Source organism: Coenobita brevimanus, chromosome 61, assembly GCF_032717465.1.
Source record: "Coenobita brevimanus isolate Jiangsu-jjx chromosome 61, ASM3271746v2, whole genome shotgun sequence".
In the NCBI taxonomy this organism is placed as follows: Eukaryota; Metazoa; Arthropoda; class Malacostraca; order Decapoda; family Coenobitidae; genus Coenobita; species Coenobita brevimanus.
Genome location: NC_137014.1, coordinates 21,473,196 through 21,500,643, shown reverse-complemented (window position 1 = coordinate 21,500,643; position 27,448 = coordinate 21,473,196).

The window sequence follows — 27,448 nt, the reverse complement described above, 5'->3', positions numbered from 1 at the left end:
GTACCATCGCGTAGGCCTTTTTGTTTTGAAGTTATGACTGGTGAAGAAGAAAGAACAAAATCGATATTTTTGCGGTTCGATTTTACTACTCCTACGAAAGTTAGCAAGACTTTCCGTGTAGTTTTGTACTTGAATAACGAAGGCCTTTTAATTCATAAGGTTAGACCTAAGCTTTGCAACGTTTTCCGTGAACGCCTCTATACCCTATAGGGGAGGACTCCACTCTGAACCTGCGCCGTTCCTACATACGGAGTGTTACCGCGCTCAGTGATTATCCTAGTAATGGCCGTTTTCATGACAGCTCTGCTCACTGAGAGCTAAAAGTGTACTTTCTAACTGCAATACTTACTGTATTTAATCAGATGACGTATTTTTTCCTTCCTCCTACCAGACAAGAGATAATATAAGCTATACCAGATCTCTTTGTTTAAAATAACGACAGAGAAATCAAATATCCCCCTCCTCTTCCTTGTCACTCAAAATTCCACTTCAACGTACTTTCTTAGTGCTTCGCCTCTCGTTTATTTATTTCAAAACCTTTATTATTTGTTGTCTACCATTATTCAGATCTACTCTTACTGCATGGGTCACTGTTTCCTCTCCTGCCCTCCTCCATTTATTTCGATTTTCCTCCTCTTGTATGGTTATCACATTCCTCATCCTTGTCACACTTCTTCCAGGACGGAACTCTCTCTCTCTCTCTCTCTCTCTCTCTCTACACACACACACACACACACACACACACACACACACATATATATATATATATATATATATATATATATATATATATTTATTTATTTATATATAATATGGTTTTACGCCAGGTAGGAAGGTCTAAAGCGTTGCCCCTGGGTAGAGGACTATTGGACTGGAGCCTGTAGCATTTTATGACCGGATGCCCTTCCTGATGTCTACCAATGACCCTTGGGTGGATTCGATCCTCCGACCCTTCGGTCAGAGCGGAGCGCTCTAACCCACTGAGCCACTGCTGCTATATATATATATATATATATATATATATATATATATATATATATATATATTGTTACGGAACAGAGAAAGATAATGTACACTTTAACCCCTTAACCGCGGGTATTGTTTTGGTCTGACTGTCCTCTCCCGCGGGGGTTTCAGCCAAATGTAAACAAACCTTTAAACCTTAATAACTCTGCACAGAATAAAGCTAGAGAAAAAAATAAGGTACCATTAGAAAGTACAAACCTTCAGCTTTCCATTGATGTAGGTTTCATGACTTCGTTGACTTTCACAGGACGGGGAGAGCCGTTAGAAGTGAGGGGTGTGAAATAACTATTTTACGCCCCACACACCAGTACCAAATGCCAACCACTCTCTCATAATAGTAATATAAACATATATGAACACTGTACATACGATAAACACCCACTCTGTGTTCACTGAGGTAGGTAAAAGGCACTTCCCTGCGGCTGCGCCCGCTCTTCACTGCGGCTGCGCCTCACTTCACTGCGGCGGCACCCGCTCACTGACGTTTCCTGCGATCTTTTCATTATTTCTAACTTCTAATATTATTTTACATATAATATGGGCAATGTACATTATATTTACAATGCACTTATTACTATATTGCGTCACTGGCGCATCACAGAATTACATAAGTGCCGCAGAATTCCACAAGTGCCGCAGATTCTCTTATTACAATATCACTTATTATACTGGCCAATATTTCCTTTATTTTCTAGGCAAAATATCCCTTATTACTACATTATCCATTATACAATTATTGGCAAAGCACGTCACTGTCGCATCACTATATATCACTGTCACTTTCAGTATTTACTCAGAGAGTGGTACTCGGCAAAGCACGGAGTTACACATAGAGCGACTTGGCATTCAAGGCACTGGTGTGTGCTCATTTTTCTCGTCGTAGGCCTTCGTGTGGTGGTTGAACATACTCTGCAGCGGCCCTGTGACAACCTGCCGCCTGCTTTAGGAGGCAATTTCACAAGCTGGTGCCGGCTCATGTAATTGCGGCACTCAAGACGGTCAGGTTGTGTGTCAGAGTGTCGCCTCGGGATCAATGCCGTCACCTGACCAAATCGTTCAAGTAGCTGCTGAACGACAGTCTTGGAAAACTGTCTCAGTGATGGTTGCCTTATGCCCCCGACTTGTGTCTTGTAAAGAATGAAGGCATTGAGCATGCACATATCGAGCATGTGCAGGCAAGCCTTCCTGTACCATCGGGTGTTTCTCCTGAGACAGTCTATTTCGCCAATCATCATATCAGACTTATCAACGAGTCTCATATTTACATTATAATCAATAACGGCATCAGGCTTCATGATTGGCTCTCCCGTCCTGTAGCTGACCTTCCCAGTTCTCTTCATTTCCCCCTTGTGGATGGTGCTGATCATATTGACAACCTTCTTGTCATGCCACCTGATCGCAAGAAGCTTTTCTGACTTCTTCAGGTGAACATCTCCCCTGGATGATGATGATGCTTCGGGGAAACTAGGCCACTCTTTCCTATAGCTCCGTACAGTGCCAACAGTGCCAATGCCGTGTTCAGCAAGGTATTTGGAGAGTTTCGGTGCTGTGTAATAATTGTCTGTGTACAGCACATGATTACCACCAAAATACCTCTCCATCAGCACTTTTACAACGGAGCCAGAGAAGCCAAGGGGTCTTTCCTGTTCACATCCATTGTGCTAGCCGAGTAAATGACAAAATCCATTATATACCCCGTCTCACAGTCACACAGCACAAAGAACTTTATCCCAAAGCGGTGGCGTTTGCTGGGGATGTACTGCCTGAATTTGAGACGTCCTCTGAACAATACCAGGGACTCGTCTATGACGACTTTCTGCATAGGCCTGAAAAATCGCATAAATCGATCCCTAATCTTGTTGAGGAAATCCCTCACTTTCCACAAAGGGTCAGTTTGGGACGGGTTGTCATTATCAGCGAAGTGCAGGTATCCAAGCAGCTGTCGGAACCGATCCCGTGACATATACTTCCCGAATATGGGGATAGTAGTTATGTCATCCACGAGCCAGTACTCCTCCAACTCATGTCTCTTTATATGGGCCATCAAAAACATGAGTGCAAAAAAACATACAGCTCTCTGATCCCGACAGGCAACCACGACACTTGCTTTGGCGAGCCAATAGGTCCCAGCCCTTGTGCTGCACACTGAGTTGCATACCTATTGGTCTCATCGCTGACATGCTGCACAATTTCATCATCAAGGAAGGCCAGGAAGTAATCAACAAACTCATCACCTGCGTTGCATGGGAAGGCAGGCTGTATTCCAGCATTTGTCATATCAAACGGTGGATTGTGTGGCTGGAAATCTCCACCGTCAGTCCAAACAAATGCATCAACTTGCCCTGTGCGTGGTTCAGTGGCAGGGGCATGTTGCATTTCACTCGTTTCCCCGTGAGAAGGAGCTGATGTAGAGGCAATGGGTGAGGCAGGAGGTGAGGCAGGAGGCAAGCGGGAGGTGGGTGAGGCAGGAGGCAACGGGGAGGGGGGTGAGTGCGGGGGCGGTGAGTGGGGGGGTGGCGCGGGTGAGGGAACTGAGCGGGGGGCAGGCGGGGGGGTTTCTGACCTTGTGCGTGGTGAAACTTGACCCTTTCTACCCCGCTTATCACCTCGCTTATCGCCTCGCTTATCGCCCAGCTTTGCCCTCCAACTGCCACGCATCCCCTTTGTTCTAGGCCTGCCTGCACGGCCTGCACGGCCTGCCTTCCCTCGCTTTGCAGGCTTTGGTAATTCGTACTCCTCAGATGATATAGACTGAGGAGAGGGCACGACAGATGATGATGATGATGATGTGAGGGCAATTGGGCTAGGGGAACGGGAAATTGATGGGAAATGCGTACTAGGGCCTGGTGTGGGAGACGTGAGCCTGCGCTTCACTCCCTTCCCACGTGCAATACCAGATTTGCCCATAGGAGCCTTTCCTTTCCCAGAGTAAGTTGGGGGTGGTGGGGGGGAATCAACACGATCACTTTCATCACTGTCACTATCAATGGAAAATGGTTCACCACCAATCACTGCCAAATCATCACTGCTTGCTGTGAGTGTGTCACTTTCACTGCCACAATCAAGAGTAGTACTTACTGTTTTGTCCAGCTCAGTTCTAATTTCAGGAGTGCTCAACCCCTTCTGCCTTGCCGTCGGCAGTTCCTTTACCGGTGTAGAGGTAGAGGGAACACTAGCACTAAACATTGTAGAGGAGGAAGCGAGCGACGATGAGTCGGGACGGAGCGCCATTATCACGCAGAGCTGGACAGATACTGACTGACGCGGGTCAGGGCAGGGGTGGGGGGGGTCCCCTCGGGGTTGGAGGAGGGAGGTGTGGGATGGCTGGCGTGAAAGAACTCGACAGCTACTCTTGCGTGAGAATATTTGCGCGCCGGGAAAACGCGCGGTGTTCAAAATATTCACGATCATTCCAGAATGCCACCCGCGGTTTGGTCCAGTTTTGTCGCCGTCATTCTGGAATGACACCCGCGGTTAAGGGGTTAAGTGAGAATACTAAAAATCACTACTGTCTCGTAAAGTTCCAGGTACAAAACAAAAGAGTTAGGTAAAATTACAAGTTAAAGTTTAATGCTCAAAATAACAACAAAACATTCAGGACTCATAAGGATAATGTAATGGCAAAAAACAGGTTAAATATATGGTTAACTGCAATAGCCTCTATTAACACGAAATTAGCAAGAGTAAAGTTATCTAAGTCAGCCCTGTTAAAATAAGATACCAGATAATACTCAGTGAATGCCAGATATATTATTACAGATACAAAATATTATTAAAAATGGCTGATAGTAAAACCTTACACTAAGCACAAAAACCTTACTAGGCCTAAGAATTAACCTTATGCTACACAGTACAAGAAAAATGCAACAACAGTTATACTCAAATTACACAGCTGCTAGATGGTTGGAGACTTCCGGAGCACTCACAATAATAATAACGGTACAGGGGAGGACAGAGATGTGAACAAAATGAGGAGTAGATCTAAGTGGCAATGATGCAGAGACTGAGCTCATTATATAGGGGCCAGCAGAGCTTGATACAACTTGTAAGAAGGATGCGCAAATGAAGCCATGGGGACAAAGAGTTGACAATCTCGCTCTGAACAACAGAAAGAACGACTTACTCTACTATAACGGTAGAAGGGGGGGACTGAGGCAGAACACGCTCGTGATCAAACATGCAGCATACTGTGCGTTAAAATTACACAAAGGATGATGAAATCATAGGCTATGTAACACCTCCCCACAAAGAAAAAAGAAATTTACAAAGGAAATTTCTTATTACTCTAAAACAATCTGTAAACCTACTTATATACCTAGCCTTTCCGATCTTGTCTATGCAATCTTCCACGTGAGGGAGAGGGTAAGTGTCTGTTTTGGTTATCTGATTAACACGTCTGTAGTCGATGCAAAGCCGCTGTGACCCACCCGGCTTAGGGACTAGAGTGACAGGAGAACTCCACTCGCTCTGACAGGGCTCAATCATCTTGTGGTCCAACAGGTAGCCAAGCTCCTTCTGGATGAGAGGAACTTTCACTGGGTTCACACGGTAAGGAGGCAATTTAATTGGCTTTGCGTCTCCAACATCGACATCATGCATCAACACAGTGGTTCTTCCTGGAGTGGCACAGAACACTTGCGGGTACTCCTGCAGTAATGCCGAAAACTCCTGCCTTTCCTCGGGAGGTAGATGAGAAAGCTTAGTCTGGAGATCATTCATGATATCAGGATTCTTCCCCAAACTATCACTCAGGCTCATACTGCATGGGAGAGCTTCACTTGCAGACTCGGGTGGAACAGCTACAATGCAGACTGGATTATTTTTGTCCCGCCTGTGATATAACTTTAGCATGTTGATGTGACAAAGTTGCTTGTTCTTTCTACGATCTGGTGTGGCAATGACATAGTTGACATCATTGAGTTTCTTCTCCACAGAATAAGGACCACTAAACTTGGCTTGAAGAGGTTGCCCATGAACTGGTAGCAGAATCAAAACCTGATCTCCTGGCTGAAAGTGGCGTAACCTGGACTTCTTATCATACCATGTCTTCATCTTCTCCTGAGCAGCTCCTAAATTCTCTCTCGCCAGCTGTAAAGCAGTGGACAGCCGTTCCTTGAACTTCATCACATACTCCAGCAGGTTGACGTCATCTTCCTCCAACAGCCAGCATTCCTTGAGTAACTTAAGGGGTCCTCTTACTTCATGGCCAAACAGTAGTTCAAAAGGTGAGAAGCCCAGTGATTCATTTGGAGATTCTCTTGCGGCAAATACAACAAATGGAAGACCTTTATCCCAGTCTTTCTGATGTTCCAAACAGTATTTCTTGAGCATCGATTTGAGTGTTTGATATCTCTCGAACGCTCCTTGGGTCTGGGGATGGTAAGCTGAAGACGTGATCTGGGTGATGCCCAACTCTTTCAGAGACTGCTTGAAAACATTTGACATGAAATTACTTCCCTGGTCTGACTGTACCTCCTTGGGCAGACCAAACTTTGTGAAGAACCCTAGCATTTCCTTAACCACGTTCTTTGCTGAGACATTTCTAAGTGGAATGGCTTCAGGATAACGAGTAGCCATATCAATCAGGGTCAACACATAAGAAAATCCTGAAGAAGTCTTAGGAAGAGGGCCCACAATATCCACCAACACACGGGTGAATGGCGCCTCAAAAGGAGGAATGGGAACTAGAGGTGCAACCTTTTCGGTCTGATTACACTTCCCCACAACTTGACAGGTGTGACAAGACTTACAATACCAGGAAACATCCCTGAAGATACCTGGCCAGTAGAAGTGTTTCAAAATGCGTGCCACAGTCTTCCTCACTCCAAGGTGTCCTGCCAAACTGGAATCATGAGCCACTCTAATGATACCCTGCCTACAAACACGAGGGATGACAACTTGATGTACAACCTCCCATTCACAGTCGGCTGATGCTGTTGGGGGTCTCCACTTCCTCATAAGTACTCCTGACTTTACATAATAACAAGTAGAAGCACCAGCTGACTCTTCTTCACTGTAAGTAGAGTTAGCTAGACCTTTCAACTCAGGGTCAGCAACCTGCAACTCAACCAACTCTTGACGAGACAAATTATCAACACTACGGGGTACTGCCTCATCTGATGAGTGGTCCAAATTAGCAAGAAAAGTGTCAGCTAGGATAACATCATCATCATCATTATCCTCTAAATCACCAGTAACTTTAGACTTAGCCCTAGTGACAGCACATGCAGGGAACACATCAGGGACATCACAATCCTGGGTCGCAGCCACTGGCTCACTAGACAACTGAGGAGCTGGACACACTTGACTTCCACCAATATCATTTCCAAGTAAGAAAGTTACACCTAACATTGGGAGTGTCTCAACCAACCCAACCATAACGGAACCATTAACAAAACCAGACTCTAAATTCACTCTGCATAGAGGGACAGAGAAGTAATTATTCCCTACACCTTGTAAGATTACAGTTTCATCAGAGGAATTAACATTAGAGCCTAGAACACTGGTCAGCATAAGGGATTGGCAAGCACCTGTATCACGATATATTTGAACTGATTTCCTGTCATTACTGTCCAGAGGACTGACAAAACCATCAGACAGGAAATTAGCACATGAACTCTTGAGAGTGTCACCCACGTCACTGCTCAAAAGAGGAGCTCCATCATGAGAATTTAAGTTACCCCTCAAAGCAGGTTCAGTTAACTCAGTTAAAGAATTCTGGGAGCTCTCAAGGGTGGACACTAGACCAATTGATTGAATATTTAAAGACTCCTTTTTGTTCACATCAGGCTGTCTCCTGAAACATCTCTCCGTAGTATGACCAAGCTTAATACAATAAGTACATTTATTTTTCTGAAATCTAGAGGTGAAGCTGGTATTTACTTCCTGAGAAACATCATCTTTATTCTCTTTCCTGTTACCTGTACTCTGAGTAGAGGCAACATACTTACTCTCAGCTTTCCCTTTTTCTCTAGAATATCTCTTGTGAGTGAGAACATATTCATCAGCTAAAACTGCAGCATCAGACAAATTATCTATTCTTTTCTCATCAAGATATAGGCTTACATCTTTATAAATACACCTCTTGAAGTCCTCCAGCAAAATCATCTGCTTAAATTTACCAAAATCAGAATCCACATTCTTAGAATTTAACCACTGCTCTAACAGATCTTCTTTGATTTTTGCATACTCAACATGGGATTGCTTATCTTGCTTGTAAGTTGTCCTAAATTTTACTCTATAAGCTTCAGGAACAAGCTCATAGGCCTTAAGAATCAAGCTCTTAACTACATCATACAGTAATTATCAGATTGATCCTGAGGCAAAGATGCATAAGTTACTTGAGCTTTACCGGTGAGAACAGTTTGAAGGAGTACTGGCCAATACTTTTTGGGCCAATTAAAACCTGTAGCTACCCTCTCAAACAACTGAAAATACTTTGTTAAATCAGATTCATTAAAAGGAGGGACAAGTTTAACATTTTTAGCCACATCAAAATCATCAGAGCTAGATGATCCAGTTCCACATTGTATCATGCGATACTCATGGTCTGCCTGAATCCTAGCAAGTTCAACTTGTGCGTGAAACTCAGCCTCCTTAACACAACCCTCCTTAGCCTGAGACTCAGCCTCCTTAGCACGTGCTTGAAATTCAGCTTCCTTCACACGAGCCTCCTGCAGGGCTAGCTGTAACTTAGCTAATTCAATCTGCGTTTGCTCATTTGGAGGAGTTACATTAAACAAGCTATCATTAATCATGTCAACAATTTGATCTTTAGAATGATGAGAGCGAACAGCAATTCCCAATTGTTGAGCAACAAGCTTAAGTTCATTCTTTGTTCTGTTTTCTACATCACACACTGTTTGCACATTTGACAAAAAATCTTTGGCTTCATCAAGTGTAGTAATAGTAGACATCATGAATAAGTAAGTCACAAAATATCAAGCAATATCCTTATGATAAGATCCTGAATATCCTGGCAAGGTCGCCAAATTTATGTTATGGAACAGAGAAAGATAATGTACACTTTAAGTGAGAATACTAAAAATCACTACTGTCCCATAAAGTTCCAGGTTCAAAACAAAAGAGTTAGGTAAAATTACAAGTTAAAGTTTAATGCTCAAACTAACAACAAAACATTCAGAACTCATAAGGATAATGTAATGGCAAAAAACAGGTTAAATATATGGTTAACTGCAATAGCCTCTATTAACACGAAATTAGCAAGAGTAAATTTATCTAAACTCAGCCATGTTAAAATAAGATACCAGATAATACTCAGTGAATGCCAGATATATTATTACAGATACAAAATATTATTAAAAATGGCTGATAGTAAAACCTTACACTAAGCACAAAAACCTTACTAGGCCTAAGAATTAACCTTATGCTACACAGTACAAGAAAAAATGCAACAACAGTTATACTCAAATTACACAGCTGCTAGATGGTTGGAGACTTCCGGAGCACTCACAATAATAATAACGGTACAGGGGAGGACAGAGATGTGAACAAAATGAGGAGTAGATCTAAGTGGCAATGATGCAGAGACTGAGCTCATTATATAGGGGCCAGCAGAGCTTGATACAACTTGTAAGAAGGACGCGCAAATGAAGCCATGGGGACAAAGAGTTGACAATCCCGCTCTGAACAACAGAAAGAACGACTTACTCTACTATAACGGTAGAAGGGGGGGACTGAGGCAGAACACGCTCGTGATCAAACATGCAGCATACTGTGCGTTAAAATTACACAAAGGATGATGAAATCATAGGCTATGTAACAATATATATATATATAAACGTATATCTGTCTATCTATCTATCTATCTATCTGTCTATATATATATCTGCCTATCTATCTATCCATCTCCCTATCTATCTCTCTTATGACAGTGGGCCTTGATACTCACAAAGAAGCCTCATCACAATAACATTAATACCCCATCAGATATTACAGGTGTAATGTTAACGTAGAGTCCATTAACATATTAAAGCTTGTATAATGTAGTGGCGGGGAATATAATGACCATATTATTAAACAGGCACTAAGGCACGGCGTGTAAGAGAGAGAGAGAGAGAGAGAGAGAGAGAGAGAGAGAGAGAGAGAGAGAGAGAGAGAGAGAGAGAGAGAGAGAAGGTACTTAAGCTGTGGCTATGCATGTGGGGAGGGAAAGAGAGGTAAATGAAGCAGAGAAGGGAGAGGAGTAAGGATAAGAAGAGATAAGGAGGAGAGAGAAACGGGAATGAGGAAGAAAGAGAAGTGGGGAGAAAGAAGAAAGAGAAAGAGAGATAGAAAGGAGAGACAAAAATAAGAGAAGAGAAGGGAGAAGTGAAGAAGAGAGAAAGGGGCGAGAGGACGGGAAAATGAGCAGGGACACGGGAATGAGGCATAACATGAGGGGAGCGAGGAGGGAATTTAGGAGAACAGAGAGAAAGGAAAACGAGGAGAAGAGAGAGTAAGGAGGAGATCAAAATGCACAGGAGTACAAAGGATTAAAAGAAATTGGTGAACAAAACTGAGGAGGAAAAAACGGAGACAAGATTGCTGAGGAGGAAAAGAGAGGAAGAGAGAAGAATGTGGTGAGAGGAAAAGAAAGATATACAGTAGGTGAAAAGAGAGATTTTCTGAAAAGGAGAATGGGAGGGAGGCAATGGTGGGAAAGGAGAACAAAATTGACAAGGAGACAGAAGACAATAAGGAAGCTAAAGCAGAGGAGAGGTAAGTCAAGCAAGAGGGAGGAATGAGAGGATAAAGAGAGAAAAGAGAAGTGGGGAGGGGTATGGAGAAGAGAGAATACGAGAGAGGAAATTTTTGGAGAGAGGAGAGGAGAAGAGAGAATGGAGGGGAGGGGAGATGAGAGAAGGGGAGTGTAGGAGAGGAGAATAGGGTAGGGGAAAGGCGAGGAGAGAAGAAAAGAAGAGACAAGATGACAAAGGGGAGGAGAAGGGAGGAAAAGATAGGAGAGGGTGGAGGGGAGAGAAGAGAAGAGGAGAAGAGACAAGATCATAGAGAAAAGGAAGGGAAAAAATATGCAAGTGGAGAGGAGAGGAGCTGAAGAGAAGAGAGGCAAGATGAAAAGATAAACTTTAGAGAAAAGTCAGTATATAAAGCAGATAAATGATAGATGAATGAATTGAACGGGAACCTAAAGAAACAGAATGATGAAGCAGATAAAGTCGAAGATAACCAGATGATAGAGATGGAGAAAAGGAAACAGTTGCATACATACATACACACATACATAGATCGAAAGACAGAGATAGATAAATGCATAGATTCATAGGCAGTGAAATAGAAAGGTACAAACATGAATCCATTGTCAGGGACAGAAATGTACATACATATAGATTCATAAATAGAGAGATGGAAAACGACATACATAATATGTCTGAGTAATTTATTCAAACATACATATATACAAAAAGGGACAGAGGAACAAAGTAATGAAGGGCTTCATGCGTAAGTGTGGCAACATTAGATAAACCTCATTACCATAACATTAGCATGATGTTGGTGTTGCGTTTCTTCTCCACCACCTTCCTTCCACCAGGCACCACAATCTACCTTTATTTAGCGTATTAACCCTTTATCCTTTCAGTACGGTGATTCCACTGTATGCAATATTCTTCACAACCCTTACCCTCTTCAGTGACGGTTGTTTGAGCCACAATATTAGTGCTTGCAGATGCCATTACATTAGGAGATACTTTTCACGGTGGACTGAGTGGATATAAAATTCATTAACCATGTCAGTACAAGAGGCCTCTCACTGGATAATGAAATCATTTCTAGGTTCCAAGTTTATGATCTATATTATCGGCCTGAACATGGTAAACTTTGGGAACTGCCTACCAATATAAGTGTGGATATCAACTGATGATTTTCTTATCTCCGCCAAGGAGGTTATGACTTACCCCGCTTTGGTTTCTTTGTGTTTGTTTGTTCGTCTGTCTGTTAGCAGGATTACTCAAAAAGTTATGAACGGATTTTGATGAAAAATCTTCGGACGGGTGGGTCATGGGCCAAGGATGAAAATAATGATTTAATTTGGGGGTGGATCCGTCTCCGGATCTGGAGTATCCCGAAGAATACTTCCAAAAGTTCTCAATGAATTTCAATGAAATTTTATGTAAAGGTTGGCCATGGGCCAAGAAAGAATTGTTTAAATTTTTGGGAGGATTCGGATCCAGATCTGGATCCTATAGCCACGGATCCGGATCCGGATTCTTTTCAATGGCTATGGCATTGGAGGGGTATGCGCTCTCTGAGTGTTTTATAGTTCATTCTGCTGCTGCTGATGATGATGATGATGATGGCTCTCCTGAATCTTAACCAACTGAATTATCAGTGGGAATGAGGTTAGGATGATGACTGTGATGATGATGAAGATGATAACCTCACTGGATTTTAGTCACCCTAATGATTAGTGGGAAGGTGGTTGGATGATGATGATAATGGCGACGATAATGATACGTATTCTTGTACTCGTATGCCATATCTTCATTCTTAAAGCCGAGGGTACTATACTGGTTTGGCTAAGATTATCCACTGCGCTAAATGGCCTACTACTTACCCAGTTCTCGCTAAATATACATTGTTTTTTTTTTTCCCTTCAAAAAATGAATCGCCGTTCGAAATGGAGAGTTTAAACACAACTTTCATTTACCCTTTCAGTATAAAAGGTATTTCCTAAGTCTAATAAAAACGCATGAAGTTCGGTATCATAAAACAATTTTTAAAAATGCGTCATGTAGTAAACGATATACGGTACTCATGCAGGACGCTGACGTAATTTTCGATATATTCTTGTTTAACTATGGTACCAGTATAGTACCCTCGGCTTTAAGAATGAAGATATGGCATACGAGTACAAGAATACGTATCATTATCGTCGCCATTATCATCATCATCCAACCACCTTCCCACTAATCATTAGGGTGACTAAAATCCAGTGAGGTTATCATCTTCATCATCATCACAGTCATCATCCTAACCTCATTCCCACTGATAATTCAGTTGGTTAAGATTCAGGAGAGCCATCATCATCATCATCATCAGCAGCAGCAGAATGAACTATAAAACACTCAGAGAGCGCATACCCCTCCAATGCCATAGCCATTGAAAAGAATCCGGATCCGGATCCGTGGCTATAGGATCCAGATCTGGATCCGAATCCTCCCAAAAATTTAAACAATTCTTTCTTGGCCCATGGCCAACCTTTACATAAAATTTCATTGAAATTCATTGAGAACTTTTGGAAGTATTCTTCGGGATACTCCAGATCCGGAGACGGATCCACCCCCAAATTAAATCATTATTTTCATCCTTGGCCCATGACCCACCCGTCCGAAGATTTTTCATCAAAATCCGTTCATAACTTTTTGAGTAATCCTGCTAACAGACAGACGAACAAACAAACACAAAGAAACCAAAGCGGGGTAAGTCATAACCTCCTTGGCGGAGATAAGAAAATCATCAGTTGATATCCACACTTATATTGGTAGGCAGTTCCCAAAGTTTACCATGTTCAGGCCGATAATATAGATCATAAACTTGGAACCTAGAAATGATTTCATTATCCAGTGAGAGGCCTCTTGTACTGACATGGTTAATGAATTTTATATCCACTCAGTCCACCGTGAAAAGTATCTCCTAATGTAATGGCATCTGCAAGCACTAATATTGTGGCTCAAACAACCGTCACTGAAGAGGGTAAGGGTTGTGAAGAATATTGCATACAGTGGAATCACCGTACTGAAAGGATAAAGGGTTAATACGCTAAATAAAGGTAGATTGTGGTGCCTGGTGGAAGGAAGGTGGTGGAGAAGAAACGCAACACCAACATCATGCTAATGTTATGGTAATGAGGTTTATCTAATGTTGCCACACTTACGCATGAAGCCCTTCATTACTTTGTTCCTCTGTCCCTTTTTGTATATATGTATGTTTGAATAAATTACTCAGACATATTATGTATGTCGTTTTCCATCTCTCTATTTATGAATCTATATGTATGTACATTTCTGTCCCTGACAATGGATTCATGTTTGTACCTTTCTATTTCACTGCCTATGAATCTATGCATTTATCTATCTCTGTCTTTCGATCTATGTATGTGTGTATGTATGTATGCAACTGTTTCCTTTTCTCCATCTCTATCATCTGGTTATCTTCGACTTTATCTGCTTCATCATTCTGTTTCTTTAGGTTCCCGTTCAATTCATTCATCTATCATTTATCTGCTTTATATACTGACTTTTCTCTAAAGTTTATCTTTTCATCTTGCCTCTCTTCTCTTCAGCTCCTCTCCTCTCCACTTGCATATTTTTTCCCTTCCTTTTCTCTATGATCTTGTCTCTTCTCCTCTTCTCTTCTCTCCCCTCCACCCTCTCCTATCTTTTCCTCCCTTCTCCTCCCCTTTGTCATCTTGTCTCTTCTTTTCTTCTCTCCTCGCCTTTCCCCTACCCTATTCTCCTCTCCTACACTCCCCTTCTCTCATCTGCCCGCCCCGCCCGTCTCTCTTCTCCTCTCCTCTCTCCAAAAATTTCCTCTCTCGTATTCTCTCTTCTCCATACCCCTCCCCACTTCTCTTTTCTCTCTTTATCCTCTCATTCCTCCCTCTTGCTTGACTTACCTCTCCTCTGCTTTAGCTTCCTTATTGTCTTCTGTCTCCTTGTCAATTTTGTTCTCCTTTCCCACCATTGCCTCCCTCCCATTCTCCTTTTCAGAAAATCTCTCTTTTCACCTACTGTATATCTTTCTTTTCCTCTCACCACATTCTTCTCTCTTCCTCTCTTTTCCTCCTCAGCAATCTTGTCTCCGTTTTTTCCTCCTCAGTTTTGTTCACCAATTTCTTTTAATCCTTTGTACTCCTGTGCATTTTGATCTCCTCCTTACTCTCTCTTCTCCTCGTTTTCCTTTCTCTCTGTTCTCCTAAATTCCCTCCTCGCTCCCCTCATGTTATGCCTCATTCCCGTGTCCCTGCTCATTTTCCCGTCCTCTCGCCCCTTTCTCTCTTCTTCACTTCTCCCTTCTCTTCTCTTATTTTTGTCTCTCCTTTCTATCTCTCTTTCTCTTTCTTCTTTCTCCCCACTTCTCTTTCTTCCTCATTCCCGTTTCTCTCTCCTCCTTATCTCTTCTTATCCTTACTCCTCTCCCTTCTCTGCTTCATTTACCTCTCTTTCCTTCCCCACATGCATAGCCACAGCTTAAGTACCTTCTCTCTCTCTCTCTCTCTCTTACACGCCGTGCCTTAGTGCCTGTTTAATAATATGGTCATTATATTCCCCGCCACTACATTATACAAGCTTTAATATGTTAATGGACTCTACGTTAACATTACACCTGTAATATCTGATGGGGTATTAATGTTATCTATAGATAGATATAGATAGTGATGAGGCTTCTTTGTGAGTATCAAGGCCCACTGTCATAAGAGAGATAGATAGGGAGATGGATAGATAGATAGGCAGATATATATATATATATATATATATATATATATATATATATATATATATATATATATGTGTGTGTGTGTGTGTGTGTGTGGAGAGAGAGGGAGAGAGAGAGAGAGAGAGAGAGAGTGAGTGAGTTCCGTACTGGAAGAAGTGTGACAAGGATGAGGAATGTGATAAGGATACAAGAAGAGGAAAATCAGAATAAATGGAGGTCAAGAGAGGAAAACAATGACGCGTGCAATAAGAGGAGTAGATCTGAATAATGGTAGAGCAACAGAGCAATAAAGGTTTTGAAGTAAACGCACGAGAGGCGAAGCACTAAGAAAATACGTGGAAGTGGAATTTTGAGTGACAAGGAGGAATAGGATATTTTATTTCGGTGTCTTTTTTTTTTTTTTTTTTTTTACAGAGGTCTGATATAGCTTACATAAGCTCTTGTCTGGTAGCAGGAAGGAAAACATACATCATCTGATTAAATACACCAAATATTGCAGTTACAAAGTTCACTTTTGCCTGTCAGTGAGCAGAGCTGTCATGAAAACGGCCATTATAAGGATAATCACGGAGTGCGGTAGCACTTCGTATGTAGGAATGGCGCACGTTCAGAGTGGCGTCCTCTCTTATAGCGTATAGATGAGTTCGCGGGAAAACGGTTGAAAGCTTAGTTCTGAGCTTATGAACTAAAAGATCTTCGCTATTCAAGTACAAAACTACTCGGGAAGTCTTGCTAACTTTCGTAGGAGTCGCAAAATCGAACCGCAAAAATATCGATTTTGTTCTTTTTCTTTCTTTTTCACCAGTCATAACTTCAAAACAAAAAGGCGTACGCGAGCGCACTATACACCAAAATGCTGTTTCTCAACTGTAGATGATTCTTTTCATGTTCAGAAAAGTTTTCAGGCTACGGTTCGCGAGTTAAGGCCTGAAAACCGCGACTCAGTCACTCTAAGTACGCCTTTTTTGCGCAATATTGGTTACATAAAGCTCGCCTTCAGTTAAAGAGCGTACCAAAATACTTTTTTGTGTGTGTTTTTTTACTGGAGGGTGCCTTCGTTTCAGTCTTTCAGTGTGTAATGCATGTAACAATCCAAATCTAACACTTGCTTTATGCATAATTATGCTTCAAAAAATAATAATAATAATAAATTCTAAAATGATTGTTAAGAAGTAGGAATGGCAAAGGTACATAGATAAGAGATGAAAAAAAGCACCGAAACAGGAGAGCATTAAGGATGGGAGGAGGTTTGGAGACATACCCATTAGTACATTCCACCAGCAAGAAGTCTGTGGCTGAAGTGTGGAATGTAGTACTGGGTATAGGTCTCCAAATCTCCTCCCATCCCGAATGCTCTCTTGTTTCTGTGCTTTTTTTTTTTTTTTTTTTCATCTCTTATCTGTGCACTTTTGCCACTCCTACTTCTTAGCAATCATTTTAGAATAAAAATTTTGTTTTCTAGTACAATAGGTGGTGATGATAATTGTCTGTATTCTGAATGGAATATATATGGGGCTTGGGAGCAGCTTCTCCCAAGTGGTTTATTTTGGATATTGCACCTCAGGATCCTCTTCTATGGCACTAGTGCACACTATGTCCACGCTAATAAAGCATATGCAAAAGATATAGGAGGATGTTGCAACATATTTTCCAGTTGACACCTGACGACATTGTACATCCGAGAGTGTTACCGATGACTGAAGGTGTTATAACTGCCATCAAGAACCCTCTCACAGTCGGCAGTATTCTCGTGTTTTATTCTGGCTAACGCCAGGAGATTTTATTTAGCCGAAATTAAGTCTGCGGAGCCTTATTTTGTTATATTGTAACATGTGGAATAAATTACTGAAGAAATGTTGCAACGAATCCTCGTATGTCAACGAGATTCAGCATGTTGGGAATGGAGAAAGAGAGACGTTAATCCTGGTTAGCCGGGGAGCAGGAGGGAATTCAGACGGAAGTGGCATTCAATGGGTGGTACTGTCTCTGGGGAGTGCCATTGGAAATAACACTAGGATGTGAAATGGCACTGTCTTGAGTTGTAGCAGGCGGCATGAAACACGAGAGATTCTGTCGGATAGTGCGTAGCCTTACATAAACCGGGTGTGGCACCAAATGAGTGGCTTTCTCGACCCGTGCCACTGGTAATAACACCAGAGTTTAAAATGGCACTGTCTTGAGCTGGAGGATGAATATAGAGAGATACTGTGATGTATTAATAAGTTGTGCATAACACTTAAACAGTACCAGTACAGGTACTGCCTCGAAGGGTGCCATTGAATATAAAACAAGAGGGACATTCTGGTAAACCTTAGATTATTGTAGTCATGAGGTGTGAATGAGGGACTGAAATCAAGGAACAAAAAAAAAAAAAAAAAGGAGAGAACTTTCGATAAAACTGAGATGACACTGAACTATGGCACAGTCTCACTCTGTGCCATTGGAATAAAGCTAACGGGACTTTAAAGTCGCACTTTAAATCTTTTATAAAACGTTATCTAGGAAGTGAAAGATAAAACTAGGAAGGCACCGCTAAATCAGAAAGACTTATGATATAACGAAAACGCTGCTGAGTTAACACTCTAAATAACATTCTCTAAACTGAATCAAATAATTCGCTGCTAACTGGAAACAGAGTACTAATGTTGCCCCGAACATGAGGGCGTTAATGCTAAGAGTAGGCTACTAACATCCTCAGACTCCTGGATACATTCTCAGCTGATTTAAATTGTCTGATGATAGGTGACAGGTGTAGTCGGATATCTGAGTTGTCCCTGAGATGAAAGGGTTAATGATTATAGCAACAGTATTCTCAGAGCCCAATAGCTTACTCTTAGCTAAATGAAACTGGTTAGAGTTTGCGTAAATAGACTATTGAAGTTTGTGACAGCCTTGACAGGATTAACTGTGACAGTATTAATACCAACTGAATCATATACTCACCTCCAACTGATTAAGTTGCCTGATATCAACACAAATAAAATGCTGATGGTGACTACAGATTGGTAAGTAAATCTCAAAATTCACACCATTCAAATTACCACCTCCATCATATAACTTTCCCAGACCTTCACTACGCTGAGAGGCAACTCTGTAACTTCCTATCTACTTTATTCTAGCTCGATGCACAGGAATTTATTCAGCCTGGGAAAGACTTTCCGAGATGGCGGAATCAGATATAACTTCTGTTAGCCTCTTTCACCATGACACCTGTCCTTTAGTGCTTAACGAAACCGTTCTGGGACAACAAGAATAAAATGAAAAATATGTAATCGGACTGACAGACTTAATCCTAATTCCGGATGCCATTCTTTCCTAACCTTCATATCTCTCCGTGTCTTCCAAATCCTACAAGCATTCTAGATTATTTGTATTTCTAGAGCTCCCCCCATCTCTCTCTCTCTCTCTCTCTCTCTCTCTCTCTCTCTCTGATGACAACGAGAAACTTTATTCGTCATCATAGTGAAGAGGTTTGCACAGAGTATGCTGTCACCCACAAGAACTACCGTTGAATTATAAACTGCCTCTCCTCCTTTAATACAATCAAACCTCTCCTGAAGGAGACAGCCCCGGCATTTATTCAACAATGACGGTGGATATTAACGCCAGAGAAGAGGTAGGTGATGTTGTGTAACAGGCTAAGGAACCTCTGCATATCATGTGCGGACTGCATGCATGGAGTCGGAAAGAAAAGAAAGAAACGAAGAGAAATATTAAATGTCTATGCCTTCCTGTAGGAGATTTCCTGTTCTGTTCCCTTTTCCGTTTCCATCACTAGTTTCTCCTCCTCCTGATCCTCCTCTTCCTCCTCCTCCTCATCCATATTGCTACATTTATTCCTCTCCCCTCTCTCCTCATCCTTCTTCCCCTTTTCTTCCTCAAAATTTCATACCAGTTTTAATTCCGACCTCTTTTATCCTAACTATATTCTCACCTCAACTTTCACCTCATTATCTTTCACCTCCTATCTCGCTTCCTAAGAACAATCTCTTAACGCCTCCACAGCGGTGACGCCTCTGTCTCATCTCTTCCCTACCTTTTATTCTCATCCTTTTCTTATTTTCTACATTACTTGTATTGCCATAAAACTTTTTATTATTATGTAATATTTTTCCATCAAATTTACTGCCTGTAATTTTCTCCCTGTTCTGAAAAATTTCATATCTCTCTATGACTCTTATTTCCCCTCATCTTTGTTTTCTTTCATTTTTAACATTATTTTTTCGAGCTCCTTTTCTCATCGCAATCAGCCATTATATATCTCCCCTTACCCCTACTTCACATTCTTCCTCTAACCTGTTCGGTCCAGATACCATTCTTTTTTTATGTTTTATGCTGTTACTGTTTCATGCTCTTGCTCTTCTTCCTCGATTAGTTTTCATTCTTTTCCCCATACACCTCAATCAAATTTTGCTCCTTTCTTTCTTCTGTCGTTCTCCTTCTCCTTCTTTCCCCATATTCCTTCTTTCATTCTATCTTCCATTTCTGTCTTCTTTCTACTCTCCGTTCTCTCTAATCTATTTCATTATTCTTCTGCTTCCTTCTTCCGTATTTTACGTCTATTATCGACTCCGCAAATTTATCTGACTCTTCCCCTTCCACTCATTCAGTTCCTTCTTCCTTCTCCCTGTCAACGATTTCTCGCCTTCTTCCTCCTTATTTTCTATTCTTGTCTCTCCTTGCTCTTCAGTATTCTTCTTTTTTCCTGATTTCTCTTACCCTTCACTTCAATCTGGCTCATCCTTCCCTATTAATTCCCATACTTTCCCACTTCTTTCTCATCAAAGCTTTCTTTCCTTCCTTCCAATTATCTCTCGAATCGTTCCCCTCATTTACTCCGCTATTATCTTCTTTTTTTCTCGCATTCTTCACATTAATTTCTTTAAACATTTCCTTCCGCCATTAATTTTAATTTTCTCGTAATATACCTCAATCATCTAATTTTCCTCCTCCTCCTCATCTTTATCCTTTCTCTGTCATTTCTTACCTACCTCAGTTTCTCACCTCTCGTCGTCGTCGTCGATGTCATTTTCCTCCTTCTCCTCCTCCTCCTTGTCTTCCTTCTCCTCCTTCTCCTCCTCCTCCTCTGCTGCTTTTTCATTTTTTTTCTTTCTTTTTGCTTCTCCTTTTTGCACTTCTCCTTCTCCTCCATTTCTTCTTTTTTTTTTTCTTCTTCTTCTACCTCTTGCTGCTGCTGTTGTTGTTGTTGTTGTTGTTGTTTTTGTTCTTCTTCTTTCTTCCCTTGCTCCTTAATTATTTCCAATTAATTTTTCATTTATCTTACCACATTTAACCTTCCTCTCTTCCTATCCATCCTTTTGGTCCACCTCCTTGCCATTTACTTTCCTTTTTTATTTCTTATCATCCTCACATTATTTTCCCATGCGTTTAGTTCTTTGCTATTGTTCCTTCACCCGATTCTTCTCCCTTCTCTTCTTCTCATTACCTCTTACTTCATAGCTTCCTTTCCCACTGCCAGATTCTTCCATCTTCCCCTTGTTTTCACCCTCTTGCGTCTACCTCCTATAAGACTCTACACTGTTGTCCCCATGATCTGCATAATCATTGTATCTTTCATTTCTTTTCTTCCCCAGTGTACCTCCTTTAAATTTACCTCTCCGCCCTCCTTATATCTTTAGCTTATTGCACGTCCCCTTCTCTCACCACTTGCACCTTCTTTCTTGCCAGGCCTATGAACCGTAGTCTAAGCGGCATAAGAGGCTTCATAGCACTTTTTTTTGCTTTGCATTTTATAACATTCCATGTATGTTATTTAGATTTTTCATATCGACAGTTTGCATCAGTAACATACAAGCGAATACTGGCAGACAAAATAAGTCGCTGATGAAGAGGTTTTACTAAATTTCCGAAGCCACGTAGAAAACTTACCTGCCGTCTAGAACACTACGCTCTAAAATTACGGGAACATAGTGGCATAATACTGTAATCGGTAGTACCCTAAGAAGTATTGTATTAATATATATTTATGAATGCATTTAGACACAGAAGTAATGGCAGCGACACCCACGAAATATGTACCATAGCTGTAGGTTCTGGCCGACGACACAACCCATTCGCCTGTAAAAATCCGAACGAGTCACTGATGTGCGTATGGAAGACCTGGTTTGCGTTGACGATTTTATATTCTTCCTTCCCACCTTCCCCCCATTCCTTTTCCCGTTCGTTCCACAAGCTTTTTCTCCATCTCTACAGCCTTCTCATCACCCTCCTTTCCTCCTCCATCATATCCTACCGCTGTTTATTTCATGAGCCTGGGAATAGCAGGAGACATCCGAAACTCGGAAAGAAACCAGTTGCTTTTCGAGCATCGTTGAGAGAGAGAGAGAGGGAGAGAGAGAGAGAGAAAGAGAGAGAGAGAGAGAGAGAGAGAGAGAGAGAGAGAGAGAGAGAGAGAGAGAGAGAGAGCGACAGGGGGGGGGGGAATAGATTGCGAAACTTTGCGGGAAGTATGAATGGGTAGGAAGGATTTGGGATTATCTGAGGCGGAAGGGGTGAAAGAATGGGTGTACTGGAAAGTGAGAGAGAGAGAGAGAGAGAGAGAGAGAGAGAGGGTTGGATGGAAAATGGTAGAAGAGTAAGAAAAAGTGGAAAATATGAGATGAAGAAGAATAAGAAAATGTAAGAAGGATAAGGAACAGAGGAAATATGAAAAATGAAAGGAAGAGCTGACGAAGGACGGGAGAGTAAATAAATGAAGATAAACACCAGAAGAAGAAAAAGGAAAAGTAGGAGGAGTAAGAGAAATAAAATAAGACGAAAGACGAACAAAAAAGATAAAAAATAAGACCAGTGAATGGCATAGCAAGAGAAAGGAGAACGAAAAATAAATAACTGGAGAAAGGAGAGAGAAAAAAAAAGCAGAGACGAGATGTAGGTGAAGATGGAAGGGATGGAGGAAGAAAAAGAAGAATGAGAAAACGACAAAGGAAATAGGAAGAGGAAAATGGAGAAGAAAGATGAGAAGGAAAACAGAAACAGAGACGAAAGAGAAGCACAAGGAAGAAAAGAGGAAGCAAAGAGAGGAGGAGGAAAAGGAATGAGAATAACAAGGAAGATAAAGAGAAATAATAAGAATAAAGAAAAGGAGGAAAAAGGGGAGGAATAGAAGATGAATTACAAATGGGTACTAATGAAAGCAAACTCGAACTGAATTTTTCCGAGGTTGTTTAATATGGTGTATGTTATACCTAACGAAACTATTCTAAGTCATAAAAAGGACAGAAAACCAGGAAGGGTCCCTATGTGGAAGGCGGCAAGAATACTGTCCCAGTGTCTCTTCTTGTTGTGAGAGGCGATTAAAGGGAACCTTTTTGTTTTCAGTCTTTCTCTTCTTATTACCCTCGTCTTCTCTTCAGTCATATTCTCTTTTTGATATTCCCGCTATTCTTCCGGCTTCCATTTTCTCTCTGCTCCTATTAGGTTAGACATTCGGTGTCCTGGAGTGAATAGTTTAAGGACTTCCCTCTGACAACAACCCTTTGTCCCTTCCTGGGTCAAGCCTTTCAGTCATCTCCAAACCACTTCATCGCCTAATCGCTTCAACGCCAAAACAACTTCAACGCGAAAATTACTTCAAAGCCAAAACCAGTTCTACGCCAAGACCACTTCTACGACGAGACCACTTCTACGACAAGACCGCTTCTACGACAAGACCACTTTTACGACAAGACCACTTCTACGCCAAAACCACTTCTACACCAAGACGTGTCCAGTGCAAGACCACTTCCATGCCAAGACCATTCAATGCAAGACCACTTGCATGCCAAGACCATTCAATACAAGACGACTTCAACGCTAAGACCACTTCAACGCCAAGACCACTTCAACGCCAAGAACATTTCAACGCCAATCCATGTCTGGGTCGTCCTTCCCGTTTCAGTTTCATTGCTGGGGATATATCTCTGAATTAGTTCCACATGGTCTTTGATACATGGTCCAGGAAATTATTTAATTCAGCTCGGTTCAAAACAGGAAGGTTCACCCACCAACAACCAGTAAATCTTCCAGAAGAAGCCGACACAGAAAAGCTACCATGAAAGTTCCATAGGAAAGAAGGAATGGCTATCTCATTTAACACCATGTTAATCTTAATGGTTCAGGAGAGAGAGAGAGAGAGAGAGAGAGAGAGAGAGAGAGAGAGAGAGAGAGAGAGAGAGAGAGAGAGAGAGAGAGAGAGAGAGAGAGAGAATAATGGAGCAGGAAAATTAATACACGGATAAGAAAGAGGAAGTGGAAGTAGGGAAAGACTGTGATGATGATGATGATGATGATGATGATGATAATAATGATGAGCAGAAGAAACTGGAGGAAGAGAAAAGGAGAAAGGGATTGTGTTGATAATTATGTAAAGGGAAGATGAAAGAGGAAATGTGTGTGTGTGTGTGTGTGTGAGAGAGAGAGAGAGAGAGAGAGAGAGAGAGAGAGAGAGAGAGAGGGGGGGGGGAGGGAGGCAGAGAGAGAAAATGCATGAAACTTCGGATAACAATAACAATAAACAACAGAAATGGTACAGACTTAAGCGCCGAGAAAATATCGGAAGTATAAGTCAGCACCATAAAAGCTGATGTGCCTGTGTGTGTGTGTGTGTGTGTGTGTGTGTGTGTGTGTGTGTGTGTGTGTGTGTGTGTTTAGTTGCTGAGCGGATGGGTGGGTCGGGTGTGGGTTGGGTGGGTTTGTTGAGTAGATGGAGTGAGTTGGTGCGTGGAGTAAGTGGTGTGAGTGGTGTGCGTGGATGGGGTGGTTGACTCAGTGGGTTAGTAGTTTGTTAGTGGTTGAGTGGACTGGACTGATGGGTAAGTGGCACGGTGGGTTGGGTGGCCGGGTGAGTACGGTTGCTGGTTTGGGTGGGGAAACTGGCAGGATGAGCCTGTGGGTGAGCGACGGGAGTAGATGGGTGGGGCGAGTGGGGGGGGGTTTGAGGGGGTGAGCATGCAGATTAGGTGGATGGCCAGCTGGGTGAGAGAGTGAGTGGACAAGGGAAATAGGTCCACTGGGATATTGGTCCATGGGTAAATAGGGACATTATTGGAATAGGTCCAGGGGGAAGAATTCCTGGAGGAAATTGGTTCAGGTGAAATTATATGTTGAATGATTAAAAGAAGTTCCTTGGGAGAAAAAGATCTTGGAGAATCAGTGTTTACTCATGAGGTGAAAAGAGGTCCATGAGGGAAAAAAGTTCTGTGGGAAATAGGTCGATGGAAAAAAAAAAAAAAAAGGTCCCTGAACTGGAGCAAGAATTGGGCCACGGAAGGAAAACAGGTCAGCGGGGAAGTAGGACTACAGTATGGGAGAAGATAAGCCATTGCGAAAGGGTGTATGGTGGGACAAGAAAATCATAGGTAAAGTATCCTGGGTCCAAGAGAAAAATAGGTCAATAGAGAAAATGGTTCCATGGAGGAATATAGGCAACGGAGGAGGAGGAACAAAGGTCAATGGGGGAAATACGTACATGAAAGTAACTAGGTCCATGGGGATAACAGGTTCATAAAGGCAACAGGTTCATAAGAAAAACAAATCTATGAGAAAATTAGCTACATGGAAAAACTGGGTCCGTCGGGGAACAGGATCTGTGATAAAAAAAAAAAAAATCAATGAGGAAGACTGTTTAGTGAGAGAACAGGTCCCTGGGGGAAAATAGATGGTTAGTTGGTTGACCACTGGGAGATGTAGCCGGAGACGGCCTTATATTCAGGCTATGCCCATTTAATCGAAACTGTGTTTATTGTTAAGATGCACGTTTAGCCGCTTAAGACGGTTCAAGTCAGGCTGAAAATATTTCTTTACAACAAACACAGACTCATTACTGGCATTTTTTTTCCGCCTAAGGCTTGGGTGAGGTAAGGGTCGGAAAACAAGGAAAGGAAAAGCAAGAAAGAGGGAAAACTATGAACAACATGTTCGGGGAAACGGACCAGGAATCATTATTACACATCTTGTTCCCGAGTTCCTGCCTCCACCAGGCAGACATAACCACTGACACACGGCATTTTTTTTATTATTGATAGGCTTCACAAACAGATGCGGCATAGCTAACAAATATACATCATCATCATCATCATCCAATCCTTCAATGCCCCATGAGGTGCGTAGAAGTCCGACATTTAAGATGAGAGTGACCAGCCTCACTCATCCCCGAGTGGTATTACATGAGCAATCAACCCCAACCATCCCTTGGATATAAACCTTCACCGACTCAATCCGATTGGAGCGCAATGATTACCCATTAAACCACCAGGCGCCAGAATTTGGTTTTATGGTTACCACCCAGCGTAGTAAATGATTTCCTGGTGTACAGGAAACCATTAGGCTTGTCACTCAGTGTAGAGTCACCCACAGGCAGAAGGAGGAGAAAGAATGAAGGAAAGAAAGACGGAAGAGGGAGTGTAAAGTTACCCGCAGGCAGAAGGACAAGGAAAGAATGAAGGAAAGGAAGACAGAAGAGGATGGAAGGAGAGAAGGATGGAGGAGAGGAAAGGGCAGACACCCGACAGCAGCACTACATCGAGTGAGTGGATGGTGAGCGCCCTCACAAGGAAAAACAAACAGGGTCAGCTATCACTTACCATATGGAAATTGTAAACTGTATATAAACAAAGAATGAAAACGCCAGAAAAAGCCCTTACGTGTGAAAATCATAAGACTAGTAGTTTGCCCGTATGAAGAGGGAGAGGAGGGATAATTTTGTTTAAAGTGAAACTGGCTTTTTGCGTCTTTTATGAAAGAGAAGGGTGTTGTCTGTATGAGAGAGAGAGAGAGAGAGAGAGAGAGAGAGAGAGAGAGAGAGAGAGAGAGAGAAAGAGAGAGAGAGAGAGAGAGAGAGAGATTGATTGACTGAATAGGAAAACTAGTGCCAGGCAGCAAAGGCCATATGGCACTAAAGAAGAAATCATTGATGTCGGTCAGGTAAAGCAATCATATGGAGGAAAGCATACGGATACGTGACAAAAAGGATATGAGAGCGGTAACCGAAACGTGGGTGGAGTCACCTAGAAGATCAGCAAGTGAATGTGGATGGCGTAAGTTATCAAGGAAAGTGAAAGCACGGTGACGCTCAGCAGAGTATCGAGGGCAGTCCAGTAGGAGATGCTCTACAGTAAGTAGAACCTGACAGTAGGAGCAAAGAGGAGGTACTCCACCAGCCATCAAATAGCCATGTGTAAGACGGGTATGGCCAAAACGCAAACGTGCTAACGCTGTCTACCACCGTCTGTTAGTATAGGAGGAAAATGACCAAGGCGAAACAGTGGGCTTAATGGAACGCAGCTTATTATTAGTAACATGGGACCACTCCAGTTGCCATCGACGCTTAAGCAACAAAGAGAGAGATGGAAGAAAGTCGCCTACTGGGAGACAGCTGGAGGATAATGTGTTAGATGCTGCTGACCTGGCCAAAAAATCCAACTGCTCATTTCCTGCCATACCAACATGGCTCGGAACCCAACACAAGGTGACTACTTTCTTCCTGGTAGCAATCCTGTACAACCACTCCTGAATTTTAAGAACAAGTTGGTTGGCTGCGGGAATGGTCTGGAGGCTAAAAAGGGCACTAAGGGAGTCCGTGAATATAACAAAAGATGAGATCTGTGAAGAAAAAATATATCGAACAGCAATCAAAAGAGCAAATAATCCTGCATTGAAAATACTAGCAACATCAGGAAGACGGGATTGATATGAACTATTGGGTAACAAAACTGCAAAACTTGTGCCACCAGAGGATTTCGAGCCGTCTGTATAAATGGGTGTGGCTGACGAATGACAAGACAAATGGTGATAGAAGAGAGATCGTAGGTGAGACGGGGAGGTAGAGGATTTAGTTGCAGGGAGAACAGGGGAACATATACTTGGGGGTGGAATAAGCCACGGAGGAAACGAACAAAGGTGATATGGAAAAACGCGAGGAGGAGGAAGAGATAAAGAGCGGGACAAATCATCTACTCTGTCAAAA